The sequence below is a fragment of the Diabrotica virgifera genome, chromosome 10 (assembly GCF_917563875.1).
Source record: "Diabrotica virgifera virgifera chromosome 10, PGI_DIABVI_V3a".
In the NCBI taxonomy this organism is placed as follows: Eukaryota; Metazoa; Arthropoda; class Insecta; order Coleoptera; family Chrysomelidae; genus Diabrotica; species Diabrotica virgifera.
The window spans coordinates 99,473,321-99,493,149 of NC_065452.1; the positions used below are offsets into that span (position 1 = coordinate 99,473,321).

At 34.3% G+C, this 19,829-nt stretch overlaps 1 protein-coding gene across 3 annotated transcripts in view; it reads left to right on the forward strand.

The window, feature by feature from the left end:
• Positions 1-19,829, forward strand: part of LOC114333928 (protein rolling stone) — a 328,655-nt gene that overhangs the window by 162,972 nt on the left and 145,854 nt on the right. Inside the window, exon 1 of one of the 3 annotated variants that reach the window (XM_028283925.2) lies at positions 3,046-3,208. The exons of 1 other annotated variant lie outside the window; for it this stretch is intronic. The gene's annotated coding sequence lies outside the window, so the exon portion shown is untranslated. Of the gene's footprint in view, positions 1-3,045; positions 3,209-12,948; positions 13,236-19,829 lie in introns of those variants that run through there. One more of the 3 variants, XM_028283927.2, reaches the window with a different exon arrangement.

Consider the following 19,829-nt stretch of genomic DNA (forward strand, 5'->3'; position numbering starts at 1 on the left):
AGCCCGGTTACAAAATAGGCTAGACAAAATAATAGCCCGTAATCAAAATAGCCCCGACAAAATAGATCGTACACAAAATAGCCCCGGCTAAAACAGCCCCGGCGATAACATCCCCAATAAAAAGTTTTACCTTTTAACGGAGTACTATTTATTTTAAATCACTATTCTAATTGGGAAATAAGCCTCAATTTAAGTTAAAAAATATTTTATTAACGTTTCGACTTTCACTTCGAACGTCGTTGTCCAAATTCAAAATATTAATGAATTAAACAAAAATGTTGTTACTTAGTAAAAAAATTCTTCTAAAAATTTAATTCAATCTGTCTCATTCATATCGGCAATTCAGACATACAGTATGGTGCAAATGAAAGGAATAAATTCGATATTTCGTAAACCCGCGACGTCAAGGAAAAACACTAAAACGGGTCGATTTTTATTTTTAAATTACGATATTTTGGTATATATGTCATACCAGTGACGTCATCCATCTGGGCGTGATATCGTAATCGATGATTTTTTTAATGAGAATAGGGGTCGTGTGTTAGCTCATTTGAAAGCTTATTTAATTCTCTATTCAGTAATATAAACATTTACATATTTACTTACACAAGGTGTCCAAAAACATTTTTTTAATTTAAATTATTTGACAAAAAAAAAGAAGAATGTATGTAATTCATTTAATTCAAAATACATTTTACTGCTGTCAGAAATCAGACAAAAATGTTTATATCACAAATAAACATTCATTATCGCTTAAATTAAATGTTCAAACTTCCAAGAAGCAATAAATGGCTTATGGGAGCTGGCTTGAACATTGAATTTAATCGAAAAGCAGAACACTCAATCGAAACAGAAGACAGGGAAGGAGTTTCTGAAAAGACCATTTTTATTTAATGTGATCAACTATTTAGATGGGAAATACAATTAAATTGAAAATATAATTTTATTAACGTTTAGACGCCCCATTCGGGTGACGTTGTGAAAATACAAAATACTACTAAATAAACAAAAATGTTGTTGCTAAGTAAAAAAATTCTTCTAATAATTTATTTAATCTGACTCATTTATATTGGCAATTCAAACTGTCAATTTTACTGTTATCGTTGCATTTGGTTGTCTTTTTAAATACAGGTCACATGCTATGCATTTTTTGTGACGGATATTCTTGAGTTGGGATTGATTTCATGTAATCGAATGAACTATCTTTTAGTAAAGTCGTCCCAGGAACGCAACTCATAAATATTGGAAATATCATTTTAAAGTCTTCTACTTTAAAATGTATAATATACGTCTGAATTGCCAATATAAATGAGTCAAATTAAATAAATTACTAAAAGAATTTTTTTACTTAGCAACAACATTTTTGTTTATTTAGTAGTATTTTGTATTTTAACAACGACACCCGATTTGGGCGTCGAAACGTTAATAAAATTATATTGTCAATTTAATTGTGGCTTATTTCCCATCTAAATAGTTGATCATAAAAATGCCACAAGGAAATAGCTTCAGAACAACATTATTTACTGTGGTTAAGATAAACATCTGAACAGAGGATAATTACCATTTCCGAAAAAATGTATTTTTAAGGGATTATTTCATGATGAATTCTGAAGGGAGCTTTATTGCCGGGACTATTTTGTTGGGGCTATTTTGTGGCGAGCTATTATTCCGCGGCTATTTTGTCTGCAGGCTATTTTGGCGGAGCTATTTTGTGTGCGGGATATTATGTTGGGGCTATTGTGTCGGAGCTTTTTCGACGGGGCTATTTTGACGGTCTACCGTAGAGGAGGCATGAGAGAACATATTATACGAAACGAGGACATGCGAAGCAGGACGAAGGTGGAAGACGTAACTGGAAGAATTGCGCAAATGAAATGTATTCAGGTGGGTGAGTTGCCGGAATTTAATTGAAATGACTGTAATAAAAAGAACGATAAATATTTTATTTATTGTAACAAAAATGTGTTTCACTTAAGACACTCGGAAGGAAAGGTCGATGTTAGCGACGGCGAAGGGGTGTGACCCGATACGTATGCCTGTCGAGCTGTGACTGAAGAAAAAAACCACAAACGATAAATATGTTTGTGTTTCTTTTACTTTGACCAGCTGTCAATAAATCACTAGGTTTGGCGTACACTTTCGCAGTTTTAAGAAAACAATTTCGATGCATTAAGTGAGTTGTTGACATAATGGTCTGATATGATAACTAATTTATGTGGGTGAGAAAACAGATGTTGACAGAGTAAAGCCATGTGACTCTTAACATTTTTGTATTTAATTTAATGCGAATTTCGAATGACTAAGTTGTTTCGCTTTTGAGAAAAAATATTAAAATTAAAATTAGCGAAAATAGTAATTAAAGCGTATCGCTATAAATGGAACTGGGTAGGACACGTGGCACGGCAAAACAACGACAAGTGGACGAGAAACATTGAACATTGGAGACCACGCGAACACAATCGTAGAAGAGAAAGACCACAAAAACGAAGGCTAGACGACATCAAAGCAAAAGTGGAGACAAACTGGTACCAAATAGCACAAAACAGAGAAGAGTGTGGAGAACTCATGGGGAGGCCTTTATCCAACAGTGGATGCAAACAAGCTGAAAAAGAAGAAGTTCTATATTTATCTTTATACTAGTAATAGTCGGTATGATGTTCAAGCTGTTTAATGTTGAGTCCATCAACCTCCTCAATAGTATAAAAAGATTAAATACCTTAATAGCCATTTCCTAATTATTATATTGACAGTACGTATCAATGGTGTTACACATCGACTTACGTTTCACCTAATGTTTTGATTTAACTTGTTTGAAAATGAATCATGACGTTTGGGCAAAGATAAAATGGAACAACTATATCTCTCGTACACCTTTTAGAATATTAAAAACGTGGATAAGACGCGAAATCGATGATTTTTCACAGATAGACTGGTGTACCTACTAGAAATCTAATTTTAATCTAGTATTTAAATTTGCCAAGTATTTGGTGCCTGTAATGTGATAAAAGTTAGCATCCATTTACATATCCGTATAATTGAAAGATAACAATATTTTATGTAGAAAAAAGATTATCGATACCGATTATTAATTCTGTTGTCTAATTTTTGATGATTTATAGAGTATATTGTATACTGAGTATATTCAATAACTAGATAGGTGATGTTATACAGACAGGTACAAGTACTAAATATTTTCTGCAAAATTTTGGTAAGTTGTTTTCAGATTATATAATAGATACTGTTTTTATATTGTTTTAGCTGAGTTTTAAATATTACTACGTATTTTTTTTTATAAATCTTAGTATTTTAAATATTAATTCTATTTTTATTCTATTCTCTAATTACATTCAATTTAAATTCTTGTCAAAATACACAGCGACATTTATAGATGTTTATAGATGGAACGTCTCAATTATCTAGGAAACAGCTTGCAAAATTTTTATAGACTATGGCAGGAGTGGGCAAAAGTCGGCCCGCGGGCCGGATCCGGCCCTTTCGCTTACTTTATCCGGCCCATTGAAAAATCCCACAATCAATTTTTTTAATCTCTTTTATGCGATTTTGTTGAAATCAACAGTATTAGTGTGCATAGTGTTCATATAAATAATAAAATATGTAAATAATAAAGAGTACAGTGGATCCTCGTTAACTCGGATTAATCGGTACCGCGGCCGATCCGGGTTATCGAAAATCCGGGTTAGGCGGAGAAAATGGTAAAAATTAATAAAATACGGTGTACTTACAGATAGTTGGCGTATTCCATGACGTTTTTTCCATCTATCCAGCCAATCTTGACTCGCAGTGAAATTTGGTTCACAATCAGGCAACATTTAATTCAGCTTGAGTGTTGATTCTTGAATAATTGGTCCAGACACTGGTAAACCACGTTTGCGTTCCTCACAAAACCACATATACAAAGCGTCGTCGAGAGTCTCATTTTTAGCTTTATTAGCTTTGCACCGTTTGTCCAAACTGTCTTTTGTTATCATTTTGAAACAAAATTCTTCGATTTTAGTTCTATTTTTCTTCCAATCCGATTGTGTAGACAGGGGGGGCAACGGGTCCATGGACCCCCCTATTGTATTTAGTCTATAAGTATTTTTTATTACTTTTTTTTCTGTTAACATTTCTGTTGAAACAATTCTGTTTCAAAGAATTGAAAGAAGCCATACAATCTAATAAAACACCCTTCTCTGAAACATAATCTGCAGGCGCATTTGTTTGGGTACCGGTGGAACCATAAAGAATGGAAATATTTTTCTCAATTCAAACAATAACAAAAATGATATTTTAAAATGCAGATATATTACACTGGGAATAAAGATATGAAAAATTGTATTTTACTAGATAATCCATGCGTACCTATCCATTGATGGTAGAAAGGTTAATCCATATGGTAAAGAACGACCAGTGAGATTAATAGTCGTGTCTATTAATCCTTTTGATACCGTAGGTATCTGGGATTATATAGTGTATTTTATCCTTAGAGTAAGTGTGAGTCGTATGATGGCTAAATTTGGAAAATATATTTGAGGTAAGTCTGACCCACCTCCTATTATGAATTTCTAGATCCGCGCCTGACTGTAGATGTACGGATACCATATGATGCTGTAGTTGTTTTTAAAGATTCGCCTTTATCAATTCTTCCTAATGCTTCTACATAGTTTCTTTTCCATTGTCACTACAGCATGTTTACGTTTTGTTGCCATTAGGCATTAAGTAGACAAAAAACACGCAAACACAAAATCTGAATAGATTTACGAACGATTACAGAACGGAAGCGAACAATACGACTGTAGTACACACAATACGGTCTCAATCGCAACGATGTTATGTTATTTAATAACAGTGAAGACTAAGACCATTGTTTAAAAAATAATTTTTTATTAGTCTTTTAGCCTTTTTTAAACAATGCTAAGACACTTTGAAATAAATAAAGGATACTACAGGTCTCTGTTGTTTCCGATAACACGACAATGAACGTCGTGTGCCATGAGTCATTTTTACTACCGTATATGTAGTTCAAATTAAACAAATACCGATTATCTCTCAAATATTATATTACATACATTTTTATTGTTGAAATGTTTGTCTGAAAAAAATCGATCCGGGTTAGCCGGACTTCGGGGTTATCGGGGGCCGACTTATCAGAGTTCCACTGTATTATAATTTCGAACAGCTGTAGCGCTATTCCTATACTTCAAAGTATTCAACACACTTTCAAAAAAGCGAGGTCCGACTGATTACATAGAATTGAAGGTGCACTTCTCTCACTCTTCGAGGCAGTGATGTTTTGGTTTCAGCCAAGATATTTGTCGTCTACCAGGACAAATTGTTCCTTCAATTTTATCCTTCATAAGCAGCTGCAGCAACTCATACTTATTATTTTTAAGCATGTGCCCCAAATACGCTTCCTTTCTCCTTTTAATAGTGGTCAAAAGTACTCTGTCCCTTCCCATTCTGTGCAACGCCATTTCGTCCGTAATATGATCGGTCCATGATACTTTCAAAATTATCCTAAAAAGCTGCATCTCAAAAGCTTCTAGCTTTCTCATTAAGTCAACATGAACAGTCCAAGCTTCGGCACCATAAAGAAGAATGGAGTGGATATAACATTTTACCATGCGATATCGGATTTGCAGATTGAGTCTTGGGTTACTCAGAAATTTTCTCATCTTCAAAAAAGCTGCTCTTTAGTGTCGGATTCTTGATCGAATTTCGGATGTAGATCATCCGTAATCCAGACCCATACCCTAAGTAAAATATTTATTTTGTCCACTTGTTCAATATCTTCATCTTTTATCTGGATCCTTGTTATGACTTAATATAATATATTATATTTATATTTATATTTCTTTAAAAATTACGTGACATATTTTACTGGGCACAAATTCTTCGCATATGCACCAAAGTAAGACAATTATTGTTTTCACTCATTTTGAAAAAAAAAAATTTAAAGCGTTTGTCCGTCTGTCCGTCCGTAAACACAACTCCTCCGTTATTAGCACAGATAGACCGACAAAAAAAGAGGAACAACTGACAGAATTAATTGTCTTGTGATTTCCGCCTAAAGCTTTAAGACGACAAGGACACACTGTTTGAATTTTGGAGCTCAGTTTCTCATGAATATCATGCTATTAGCACTGCAACATTATAGCTATTTGTATAACAAGTGAGGAAAGTGCTACTTTTCCTCCCGAGAATGAAGTTTACTGCCCGACGTGTAGCGGAGGGCAGTAATCATTCAAGGGAGGAAAAGGCACTTTACTCCCATGTTATACATATGGTTTTTCCACCTTCCTCAAATTAATAACTAGTCATTTTTCATTTTTACTTAATTTATTTATGTAACTAACCAACAAAATTTATTAAAACTAAAACTAACAAGTAGGTACAATATAACTGTCAACTGTCAAATATAAGTCAAATTATTAATGTAAACATTGTTAAATCAAAATAACAATTTACTGTTTTTTACCATTCTGCAAAATACGGAGTGTTTTATAAATAAACGTTAAAATGTATAGATACTTACGTAATAGAAAATAGATATTGTACAGGGCGTTAATAAGTTATATTTCATGAATGAAATACCATGACGTCACTTTTACTTTTCCTCCCTAGGGAGGAAAAATACAACTTTGCTCCCTACAATCAGGTCCGGAAAAGTATACTTTCGGTAGAGGTAGGTGGAAAAAGGTTTTATTACCATTTGCGACTTAGTACTTGTGCGAAACGGAATTTTCTGCAGTGACAGTAATTAAAAACAAGTACAGGTCAAACATAAACTTAGAAAAAGAAACTAGAGTGGCAATTTCCAAATTGGAGCCCCGTTTTCATAAGCTGTGCTCAAAAAAGCAAGCACATCCCTCACGTTAACCAGCCAGTTATGTACATAAAAATATCCCTTTTTATTTTTGTGCCTATATTTTGATTTCGTTCTTAATTTCTAATAAAAATATAAATGTTCAAATAGTGTTTTTGTTATAACTATAACCTGTTACTAGGCTAGTACTTAGTAAAATTGGTAAATTTTATTGGGGGTTGGGTTGAGGGGCGTCGCAGAAAAATACCAAAGTCTCAAGGGCGTCACAGTACGAATAAGTTTGGGAAGCCCTGATCTAAACAGTAAAATTTCTTTGTCCAAATGCTTTAAAATGATTTATACTATTTTTGTCAAAAAATTTCTTGGGTAGGGAAAAAAGTTCACCAATAATATTCGCGAGTGCACACAGGGCCCCCGCAAGGCTGATTGGCGACCGCGTGCGGAACATATTTTAGCGCCGTTTAAATCTATTATAAAAACTAATAAATATTTTTGAAAATTTTAAACTCAGAATAAAAGACTACATTATTACTGAGGCCTAAAGTCCTTGAAAACTTCTAAAATGTTTATTTTAATAAGTTACAGGGGTGAAAATAAAAGAGAAAATTTAGTGTGATTTTTAATAATTGCAAATATTTAATTCAAAAGAAACTTTTTATTTATTTTAAGGGACTGTCGGCCCTCGGCAATAACGTTATTTTTCATTCTGCCTGCCCCCTGCATATTAAATTAAAAATATACATTTAAGTAAATAAACAATAATATTTTGTCATTTCAAAGTTTTCAAACAAATTTTATACAGGGTGTCTACATAACTAGGAACCATATGGAAAACTGTTTTATTATTAATTTTACGATAAAAAGTTATTCTTCATAAAAAGTTCTGCATTGTCTAGAACTCAGAATGCAACCATCAAATCTGTGGTATCAGAGTAAAAGTTCTTAAGTCAGAAATCATCGTATTGAGATTCGTTTCAAAAATTGCAAGATTTGACTTATATTATTATTTCCGACGTATATTCTGTATGCTTTAATCGTTGTATATGGCATTTTTTTATACCCAAAAATTTTTTTAGGATTTTTTACCCACAAATATAGAACGTTATCTATCCGTTTGTCCACTTAACTCAAAATGACCAAAACTTGACTTAAGAACTTTTACTCTGACACCACAGAAATATCAAATTTTATGAATCTTATACGAGGTATGTCAAAGAATATGAATTTCGGTCAAGAGCAAAGTACGATTAGTTTTCACAATATTGAAAAGTTATTATGAAAAGCTGTTCAGCATTAAAAACTATGTTTCTATATGCAATTACATCCTTCTAATTGAAATATATTGTGATCTAGAAATGCACTTTACTTTTGATCGAAACTCATATTTTTACATATATCTCATTTAAAATTGAAAAAATTTGATAGGATTTGATGGTTGCATCTTAGATTTTAGACCATGCAAAGCTTTTCAGAAAGAACTTTTTATCGTACATTAATTGTACGTTTCAACAACGCCCTTTTCATTTATTAGAAATAATGTGATAAGTCTATAATTAGTCCTTTTCAGTTATAACAAATAATGTGATAACTCTTTTATTATTATTAATTAATTAATCAATAACAATAAAGTTATCGAATTTTTCATTTATTCGTAATAAATGAAAAAGGCATTGGGTATCTGTAATTTGAGAAAAAAAATTTCAATTAAAAGGATGTAATTGCATATTAAAACATAGTTTTTAATTAATTTCAAACAACTTTTCATAATAATAATTTTCGATATTGTGAAATATAAGGTTCTCTTGATCGAAATTCATATTTTTGATACTCATATGGCGCCCCTTGAGGGTTACGCCCGCGTGCGCCGCACGCGTTGCACGCCCGGTTACGGGGGCCCTGAGTGCACAAGCGTACGTAAGCATTATAGTCCTTCGGCCCGGAAGACATTTTAAAAATTCATTTTGGCCCGCGCTTAAAAGTATTTGTCCACCCCTGGATTATGGTGTGTAAGGGTCTTGTGATGCGGCCGATATTATGGTGGTATTTAAATTGTTGTCAGATTTTCCGTTTTTCTGGAAATCTGACGAACTTTCTGATTTTAAATAGAATACCCTATGCATTTTTGCCTTTTGAAGTCCTTCAGAAATAATCGTTATTTTTATGTACTTAATGTTACTTATACCTGAATGCCATAATTTCAGAGTTATTGCTACATGTACATTACCTTCGCCGACTTTAAAATAGTACATTTTTATAATATGAATAAACTCGTTTAATTTGAATAATCTTTAATAATTTATATTTTTATAAGCTAATATTATAATAGCAATGTCTACTGTCACTAAATTATTCAAAAGTTAAACGGAACTGATGCAGTAGAGTATATTATGCAACGAGCATTCAATTCTGGTCATTAGGATGGATACGAAATGAGCCGAATAGCGGTAAGTTTCGTATAGAATACGAGCATCATATAATAACTAAATGCAAGTTGTATACATGATTTTTTCTATGATCATTCACAACAAAAAAATATATTCAAATTTATGTATCTTATAACACAAACAAATTAAGTACTTATATGTGTAAATTAATTATTCATATAACTATAATAATATTTAATAGGAATAGTTATTTAATATTATAATATTAATATTTAATGGTAATAGTTAGCAAGACAGTAAGCCAACAACATAAGCTGCTTGTTCTGGACATCGAAGTAAAAAGCGAAACTAAACCAAAATATCGGAGAGGATCACAAAAAATGAAGTGGTGGATGCTAAAATATGAGAAAGAAGGTTTATTCAGGGAAAGAATAGTAGAAAAAATATGTTGGAACACGAAAGGAAGCCCTAATACAATTTGGAGAAAAATGACCAGTATTATTAGAGAGACTGCTATAGAAATACTTGGGAAACGTCAGGAAAGAAGTTTGAGCATAAAGAGACTTGGTGGTGGTCAAACGAAGTACAAGGAAAGATAAAAGAGAAGGGAAAATTATATAAAAAGTGACAAGAAAATAGATTGGACACAGATCTTCAAAACTATATGGTCGCCAAAAAGGAAGCGGAAGTAGCTGTAGCAAAAGCTAAAGCAGAAGCTTATTCAAACCTATATGATCAACTTGATACCAGGGTAGGCGAAACAAAAATATATAAAATAGCCAAATAGAGATCAAAGAAACAAAAGCTTACCGCCAAAAATAAAATTTCCACGACCATTATACTGAAAAAATTAACAAACAAAGTTAAATTTAAAGCTAATCAAGTGGGCTTTAGACCAGAAGCCTCTTGCATAGATCACATTAATACTGTGAGGGTAACAACGGAACAATCAGTTGAATGGAACACACCCTTATACATGGTTTTTGTCGATTTTGAGAGTGCCTTTGACCGATTATGTCATCCTGCTATATGGAAAATTTTAGAGAGAAGAAATTTCCCGCATAAAATAATTTCCATTATAAAGTCACTGTACACTGAGGCAAAATGCAGCGTGCCACACAATGGGGTCAACAGTGACGAATTTAACGTACCTACTAGGGTCAGACAGGAATGCGTGCTTTCTCCGTTTCTTTTTAACATAACTATAGACTTCGCTATAGCTATAGTTCTAAAGATTTGATCTAGAAGGGACTTGCGCGATTGGTCTTTTTAACCTCTGTTACTTTCCACAAAGAGTAATCTGTGGTACTATCATTAGTTAGCTTTCTGAGGGAGGAATGTATAGTTTCATGTTTGAATTCTTTTATCTCTCTTTTAAGCTGTTGTATGAGATTATTCATAATTGTCGTATTAAGAGGGGATCTAGTGTGAAACCAATTTCTTCTGGCTTTTTTTGTGAGTGTGCTTTTACTACTTTTTTGATTTCTGTTGGATAGTTGCAGCTTTTCTGTTGCATCTGGTGTGCATTCCCATGCTCTTGTTTGGATATCTTGGTTACATTTTTCCATCTCTTTTTCCATATCTTCTTCTGTTTTAAGTGGTATCTTTAAATCTATCTTTTTTTTAAGTAATTTCTTCTTTCTGTATTGTATTTTTTGCTGTGTTAATATTACAACTGAATTCTCTGAGGGTAAATCTTCACATTCATGTAATTGTGTGTAATTAGCTGAGATATTTTTGTATACGAAAAAATCGATGGGATCTGGTAGCTTATTACGGTATGTTAGCCAATAAGTTGGCCGTACTGTTGATATAGTGTCTGCTCCATATTCTTTGATCGCTTTTTAGAGTTCCCTACCCCAACGGCGTAACCAGGATGATCCTAAGGGGGGTTACAACTACTGGAGGGTCTCTGGGGGTATGAAATAGTAATGGTGTTAAGCGTATATAGCTCCAAGTACATCCCAATGGGGGGAGGGTGGTTATAACCCCCAAAACCCTCCTGGTTACGCCACTGCCCTACCATTTGTAGTAGGTAGTTAATCGTGAACCCCAATAGGTATTTTTGGCGTTGAAATCTCCGCCTATTAAAGTCTATTTCCTAAATACCTAATTAAATGATTGACAATATTTTTCATTGCTTGTGGCTTGTCTTCTTCTTCTTTTTAAGGTGCCGAGACCGCTTGTCGATCGTTGGCTCTCGTGTTGCCCAGCATATTAACAATAATTGTCTTATTTACAGCCGCACGAAATAGTTCAGTGCTAGTTTTCCCAAACCATTGGCGTAGGTTTTTAAGCCAAGAAGTTGTACGGCGGCCCACACTTCTTTTTCCCATTATTTTACCTTACATGACAAGGTGAAGTATGTCATATTTTTCTGGGTGACGCAATATATGACCAAAGTATTCCAATTTACGCCTTTTAACCGTACTACTTCACAACTTTTGTTCAAACGTTGCAAAACCCTTTCGTTTGTTACTCTTTCTACCCAACTGATCTTCAGAATACGGCGGTAGACTGTAGACCCACATCTGAAATGCTTCTAGGTTTTTAAAAGCGATTCTGTCAGGGTCCATGCTTCAACCTTGTAAAGTAGTACTGGGAATATATAACATCGAACCATTCTTATGCGAAGTTCCAATTTGAGATAATGACTGCACAGGATTTTCTTAAATTTCATAAAACTTGTTCTTGCTTTGGCAATTTTACTTTTTATTTCTGTACTATGGTTTCATCTTTCATTAAGTACCCAGATATACAAGATAACTTACGCTTTTAATTGAGTCATTATTAATTGTTACCTTATAGTTATTATTATTTACGACTGCCTGTTTACTAATAACCATAACCTTTTTTTGCTTTGAGTATGAGTCCATACCTATATCGCGCAGATCGCCACCATTCGATTCAATAATGCTTGAAGATGTTCAATTGATGATGTCACTAACAAGGTGCCATCTGCGGATCTGATATTGTTCATAAGACGCCATTAATGATTATGCCCTCTTTTGCGTTTTCCAACACTTCCTTTAAGATTGTTTCAGCGTAAAGATTATACAACATTGGTGACATACAGCCTTGACGAACTCCACGCTTGATTTTTACTTCTTCAGAGCACAGATTCCCAACCCTAACATATGCAGCCTGGCCCTAATACAAATTTGAGATGATTCTAATGTTCCTACCGTCTAGACCGGAAGTATTGAGAATATGTAGCATTTTTTCATGGCGAACTTTATCAAAAGCCTTTTCAAAATTAATCGCGCACATGTAAACTAGGAGGCCAATAATATAATATATTCATGCTACGGTCAGATAGTAGGTACCTGTTTGTTTTAATTTTTACTGCTGTCAATTGCATTTTTCAGTAATGCCACTATATTTCAGTATTAGCCACTATAGCCAGCTTCTTTACAATGCGGAATATTCTCTTTAATTATCATTTTGGCGAAAATCTAGAAAGTAAGTTGCAAAGATAAAATGGAAATGCTAGTGTTTTATTACCGATATTATGTTATAAATAAATTATAAATAAATAGTACTTATATATTTGTACTTACAAATTATAACCTACAGCCTTGACATTCAATAAACGAATAATAGAAATGTAAAACTGAAACATTTATAACGTAAAAATTGTATGCAATCGTCCTTGCGAAATTTCAACATCGAATCGTGAAGATTATTTCATAATAAACTACAATCGGTTGCAGCGAAGGAGAAGCCTAAGCATATACATAGAGGTGTTTTACTATATTTTTTGATGTCTTCAAAAGTAGCACGCGGTGTAATGAAGCCAAAATCGCGTATTCTGTGATTTGTTGTGTTTTGTGTTGGTCGAATCGATGGTGGTATTTAACTTGCAGAAAAAGTAATAGCATTTACGATTGGATTTCACTTGTTGAAGTTATGTAATAAATATTTTGTGCGAGCGCGCTGAAGAATAGACTGTATATAGCTTCTTATGCAACTGACCACATTGTTAGACATGTTACTCCAGTTATGACTGGGGCAACCTATATAATGTAAGTTTTACTTGACTTAATTATCTCTTTTAATAGTATTTTTAATAATATTATTACATATATGTATTTATTTATATTTAGTTTTGCGGGAATAAGCCGCAATTTTTATTTAAAACTAAGTTTGTTTGACGTTTAGTTTGACGTTTTAAGTTCCGCTTCGGAAATCGTTATTAAAATACAAAATAATAATAAATTAAACAAATTTTGATTTTTTTTGCTTTTCCGAAATCAGTTTTTTCCAAACTGATTTTGAAAAAAAAAAAATAACTGAAAATCATTGTAACCGCACAAAGGAGGTTGTTGCTATTATATTTATTGATACGTACAACAGGCCTTTAAGATCTATGGACTTTTTGCCTTTAAAGATCAGTTGTAATATTTGATACCGATTTCCTCTCACTATATGTCCCAGATAAGATATTTTCCGGTGTTTAACAGTCTTTAGCAGTTCTCTAGCTTTGTTGACCCTCCTTAGTACTTTTTTTATTAGTTTTTCTTGCTGTCCAAGGTATCTTTCGCATCCGTCTATGAATCCACATTTCCAATGCTTCAATTCTGTTCATGGTCGATACTTTTAGCGTCCACAGTTCTGCACCATACAAAAGTACAGACCAAACATAGCACTTAACCATTATTTGTCTTAGTTCTAAACTGAGATGATGATTGCAAAGAAATTATTTCATTTTCATAAAAGTAGTTTTAGTCATTGCTAATCTACGTTTTATTTATATGTCTGAGAATAAGCAGAATTTGGAGACCTTCAATATTATCTGACTGTATCGTCTGCGTACAGACAATTACTATATCGTCTTCGTATCTAATCACAATCACATTAATTAAGTAGTTCCCTGTCGATTTTTAATCCATATGGCTGTCTCTCAAGTAGTGCCTTTTTAAATGACTGGTCCGAGTATACATTGAACAATGTTTGCGACAAAATGCAACCCTGTCTCACTCCTCGTTGTATGGAGATTGATATCAGTTTGATTCCAGTACAAATTTTTAATGACACTAACATCTTTGTCATTTATTTATATCTTTTTCAGTATCTGCATTAATTTTACATGCTGTACTTTATCAAACGCCTTTTAGAAGTCCACAAAACATGCAAATACATCTTTTCTTTGGTCACGGCATTTTTTCTACAGCATTTCTAAAACCAAATTGGGTATCTTCGAAATGTTCTTCTTCGCAGGATTTCTTCTTATGGTGCCTATCCGTTACTGATGTTGGACACTAACATGGCTATTCTGACTTTATTGACTGCTGCCCTGAAAAGTCCGGTAGTGGTTAAGTTAAACCATTTTCGCAGGTTATGCAGCCAGGATATTCTTCTTCGTCCTGGACCTCTTTTCCCATGCACTTTACCTTGAAGTATGGTCCGAAGTATGTCATATCGTTGTTCATTGCGCATTATATGGCCCAGGTATTCCAGTTTGTGACGTTTTATGGTTACGACTAGTTCGCGCTCTTTACCCATTCTATGTAGAACTTCTTCGTTGGTAACTCTGTCTATCCAGGAAATCTTCAACATGCGTCTATAGCACCACATCTCAAATGCTTCGAGTCTCTTCAGTGATACTTCAGTTAAGGTCTATGACTCCACGCCATATAAAAGAACGGAGAATACGTAGCATTTTAGTAAACGAACTTTTATTTCCAATTTTATATCGTGGCTGTTAAAGATTTTTTTCATTTTGACGAAAGCTGATCTTGCCTTCTCGATCCTTATCTTAATTTCCGTCGATTGGTCCCACTGTTCATTTAAGTTTGCACCCAAATAACAAAAGTTGGTGATTTGTGTTATAGGTTGTTGGTTAACTAGTAATTGACCAGGTGGTATCCTACTTTTGCTTATAACCATGTATTTGGTTTTTTTATGTTAAAATCAAGCCCAAACCTGCTACTTACTTCTGCCACCCTGGAGACAAGTGTCTGCAGACCTTCAAGACTGTCTGCAAAAAACAGTATCATCAGCGTATCTTATGTTGTTCAATCGTTCTCCGTTTATAAGTATTCTCTCGTCTATGTCCGTTAGCGCTAGGTTCATAATGTGCTCTGAATATGTATTGAACAATAATGGGGACAATATACATCCCTGTCGCACACCTCTTTTTATCTTTATGTCGTCTCTTAACTGATCCCCTACTCTAACAGCTGCAGTTTGTTCGTAATAGATATTGTTTATTGTACGGCGATCTCTGCTGTCTAGACCAATTGAATTTATTATTTTCATCAGTTCATCATGTTTTATTCTATCGAACGCTTTCTGGTAAACAACAAAACACACATATATATCACAATTCACGTCTCTACATCTTTGAAAGAGAACTTGTATTGCAAAAAGTGCCTCTCGAGTACCCAATGCATCCCTGAAGCCGAATTGTGTGTTTGTCATGTGTTCTTCACACTTTTTATATATTCTTTTATGTATAATTTTTAAAAAAGTTTTCAGGAGATGGCTCATAAGGCTTATTATTCGATAATCTTCACATTTTTTGGCATGGTTTTTTAGGGATTATTATAAAAGTTGATCTTAGCCACTGTTGGGGTATTTTTCCACTTTGGTATATATTGTTGAAGATCAAGATAAGTCCTTTGACTTCGTCTTTATCCATAATTTTCAAAAATTCTGAGTAGAACTCGTCTGGTCCTGCGGCTTTTCCCTCCTTAATGTTGTTTATAGCAGCTTCTACTTCCGCTTCGAGAATAGGTGGTCCGGTATCGTCATTTTTATTTTGTGTCATGGTGACATTCCTATCGTCTTTAAATGTTGTTGTCACATAGTTCATCCATGTTGTTTTTGTTTCTTCAATACCAACTATTGGATTTCCTTGAGCGTCTGTTAAGTGTCCCGGCCTTTTTGAATTATAGATGCCTGCTGCTTCTTTGATCTTTTTGTGGAGGTTGAAGGAATCGTGTTTATGTTCCAGTATATCGATTTCTTCACACTGTTCTTCCAGATTTCTGTTTTTAGCTTCTCTGACAGCTTTTTTATCTCTTTGTCTAGAAACTGATATGTAACGTAGTCTTTCCGCTTGGATTTTCTTTTTCTGTCCATCATCTGTAATATACCGTCGGTCATCCATGGTTTTTTCTTTTCTGTCTTTTTCGGTCGCAGGTATTGGCCTAATATTTCCTTCCCAATGTTTTCTAAGTGGTTTATTTCTGTGTCAACATCATTAACTACTTCATGTCTATTAAGCTAGAAAGACCATTTCATAAGGGAGCCATGAGACACACCCCATATTTTTTTGCTATTTTATTGCTAATTTATTACGCAAATTAAAAATTTATTGCTTCATCCCCTTCAGAGAAACAGGTGGCCATTCCAGCTTAATATTAAGCTAGAAAGGCCAACATTCATATATCCGGATCGAAAGTAGATAGAGAGTTGCTTCCGGCGGCCTATTTTATTGCTAATTAATTGCTAATTTATTACGCAAAACAAAAAATTATTGCTTCATCCCCTTCAGAGAAACAGGTGGCCATTCCAGCTTAATATTAAGCTAGAAAGGCCAACATTCATATATCCGGAACGAAAGTAGATAGAGAGTTGCTTCCGGTGGTCTATTTTATTGCTAATTAATTTCTAATTTACTACGCAAAACAAAAATTTATTGCTTCGTCCCCTTCAGAGAAACGGTGGCCATTCCAGCTTAATATTAAGCTAGAAAGGCCAACATTCATATATCCGGAACGAAAGTAGATGGAGAGTTGCTTCCGGCGGCCTATTTTATTGCTAATTAATTGCTAATTTATTACGCCAAACAAAAATTTATTGCTTCATCCCCTTCAGAGAAACAGGTGGCCATTCCAGCTTAATATTAAGCTAGAAAGGCCAACATTCATATATTCGGAACGAAAGTAGATAGAGAGTGGCTTCCGGTGGCCTATTTTATTGCTAATTAATTGCTAATTTATTACGCAAAACAAAAATTTATTGCTTCATCCCCTTCAGAGAAACAGGTGGCCATTTCAGCTTAATATTTAGCTAGAATAGCCAACATTCATATTTCCGGAACGAAAGTAGATATAGGGTAGCTTCCGGCGGCATATTTATTGCTAATTAATTGCTGAAAGATTGAGTTTACAAGAATTTACAAACTCACCCCCTTCAACCCCTACCGTTATCATCATTCCCCGGAATCCACAAAAAGTGAAAATAACCAGTTTAAAGAGCTAAAACCAAGTACGTATTTTTTGCTCATTAATTACTACATGTCTAAGCCAAAAATGAATGTTTTGCTTCCTCCCCTAACGAGCCACAATGGCTGCAGCGGTTTAATACTTAAGGCTGCAATACTCAACACTCCTATTTCAGGAAAGAAAGCAGATAGAGGGTCGCTTCTGGCGGCATATTTAATTTTTAATTAATTGCTGAAAGATGGGTTATACCAGTATTTACAAACTCACCCCCTCCAACCCCTACCGTTATCATCGTTCCACGGATTTCACAAAGCGTGAAAATAATCAGTTTAAAAACTTAAAACCAAGTGGGTATTTTTTTCTAATTAACGGCTGCAGGTCTACGCCAAAAACCAATTTTTTGCTTCATCCCCTAACGAGAAACAATGGCTACTGCGGTTTAATTCTTAAGCTACAATACCCAACACTCCTATTTCAAGACCGAAAGCAGATAGAGCGACCCTCTATCTGCTTTCGTTACTGAAATAGGAGAATTGAGTGTTGTAGCTTAAGTATTTAACCGCAGTAGCCATTTTTACTGGTTAGGGGATGAAGCGATAAAATCAAATTTGGCGTAGACCTGCAGCAGTTGCTTAGGAAAAAAATACCCACTTGGTCTTAGATTTTTAAACAGGTAATTTTCACTTTCTGTGAAATCCGTTGAGCGATGATAATGGTAGGGGTTGGAGGGGATGAGTTTGTAAATTCTGGTATACCCAATCTTTCAGCAATTAATTAGCAATAAAATATACCGCCAAAAGCTACTCTCTATCTACTTTCTTTCCAGAAATATGAATGTTGGCTCTTCTAGCTTAATATTAAGCCACCTGTTTCTCTGAAGGGGTTGAAGCTATAAATTTGTAATTTGCGTAATAAATAAGCAATTAATTAATAATAAAATAGGCCGCCAGAAGCGACGCTCTATCTGTTTTCGTTACTGAAACAGGAGAATTGAGTGTTGTAGTATTCAACCGCATTAGACATTGTTGCTCGTTAGGGGATGAAGCAATAAAATCGTTTTTGGTGTAGACCTGCAGCAGTTGCTTAGGAAAAAAATACCCGCTTGGTCATAGGTTTTTGAACTAGTAATTTTGACTTTCTGTGAAATCCGGGGAATGAGAACAACGGTGGGGGTTGGAGGGGGTGTGTTTGCAAATTGTTGTATACCATATCTTTCAGAAATTAATTAGCAATAAAATATGCCGCTGGAAACGACCCTCTATCTGTTTTCGTTCCTGAAATAGGAGTGTTGGGTATTGTAGCATAAGGATCAAACCGCAGTAGCCATTGTTTCTCGTTAGGGGATGAAGCAAAAAATTGGTTTTTGGCGTAGACCTGCAGCTGTTAATTAGAAAAAAATACCCACTTGGTTTTAAGTTTTTAAACTGATTATTTTCACTCTTTGTGAAATCCGTGGAACGATGATAACGGTAGGGGTTGGAGGGGGTGAGTTTGTAAATTCTGGTATACCCCATCTTTCAGCAATTAATTAAAAATTAAATATGCCGCCAGAAACGACCCTCTATCTGCTTTCTTTCCTGAAATAGGAGTGTTGAGTATTGTAGCCTTAAGTATTAAACCGCAGTAGCCATTGTGGCTCGTTAGGGGAGGAAGCAAAAAATTCATTTTTGGCTTAGACCTATAGCAATGAATAAGCAAAAAATACGTACTTGGTTTTAGCTCTTTAAACTGGTTATTTTCACTTTTTGTGGATTCCGGGGAATGATGATATCGGTAGGGGTTGAAGGGGGTGAGTTTGTAAATTCTTGTAAACTCAATCTTTCAGCAATTAATTAGCAATAAAATAGGCCACTGGAAGCAACTCTCTATCTACTTTCGTTCCGGATATATGTATGTTGGCCTTTCTAGCTTAATATTAAGCTGGAATGGCCACCTGTTTCTCTGAAGGGGATGAAGCAATAAATTTTTGTTTTGCGTAATAAATTAGCAATTAATTAGCAATAAAATAGGCCACCGGAAGCAACTCTCTATCTACTTTCGTTCCGGATATATGAATGTTGGCCTTTCTAGCTTAATATTAAGCTGGAATGGCCACCTATTTCTCTGAAGGGGATGAAGCAATACATTTTTAATTTGCGTAATAAATTAGCAATAAAATAGCAAAAAAATATGGGGTGTGTTTCATGGTTCCCTTATGAAATGGTCTTTCTAGCTTAATAGACATAACTACTTCTGACTTAGATATGTTGTTCTTCAGATATTCCCGTACTTCTTGCTTTATGTCATCATCTCTTAGTTGTTTGAGATCGTATTTTATAGGATTAGGTTTGTGGATTTTTAAATTTCAGACGAAACTTACCGAAAAGTGGGTTATGGTCTGACTTAATATCTGCACCAGGGTAGGTTTTCACTGATGTTATTGAGTTTTTGATTCTTTTATTTATT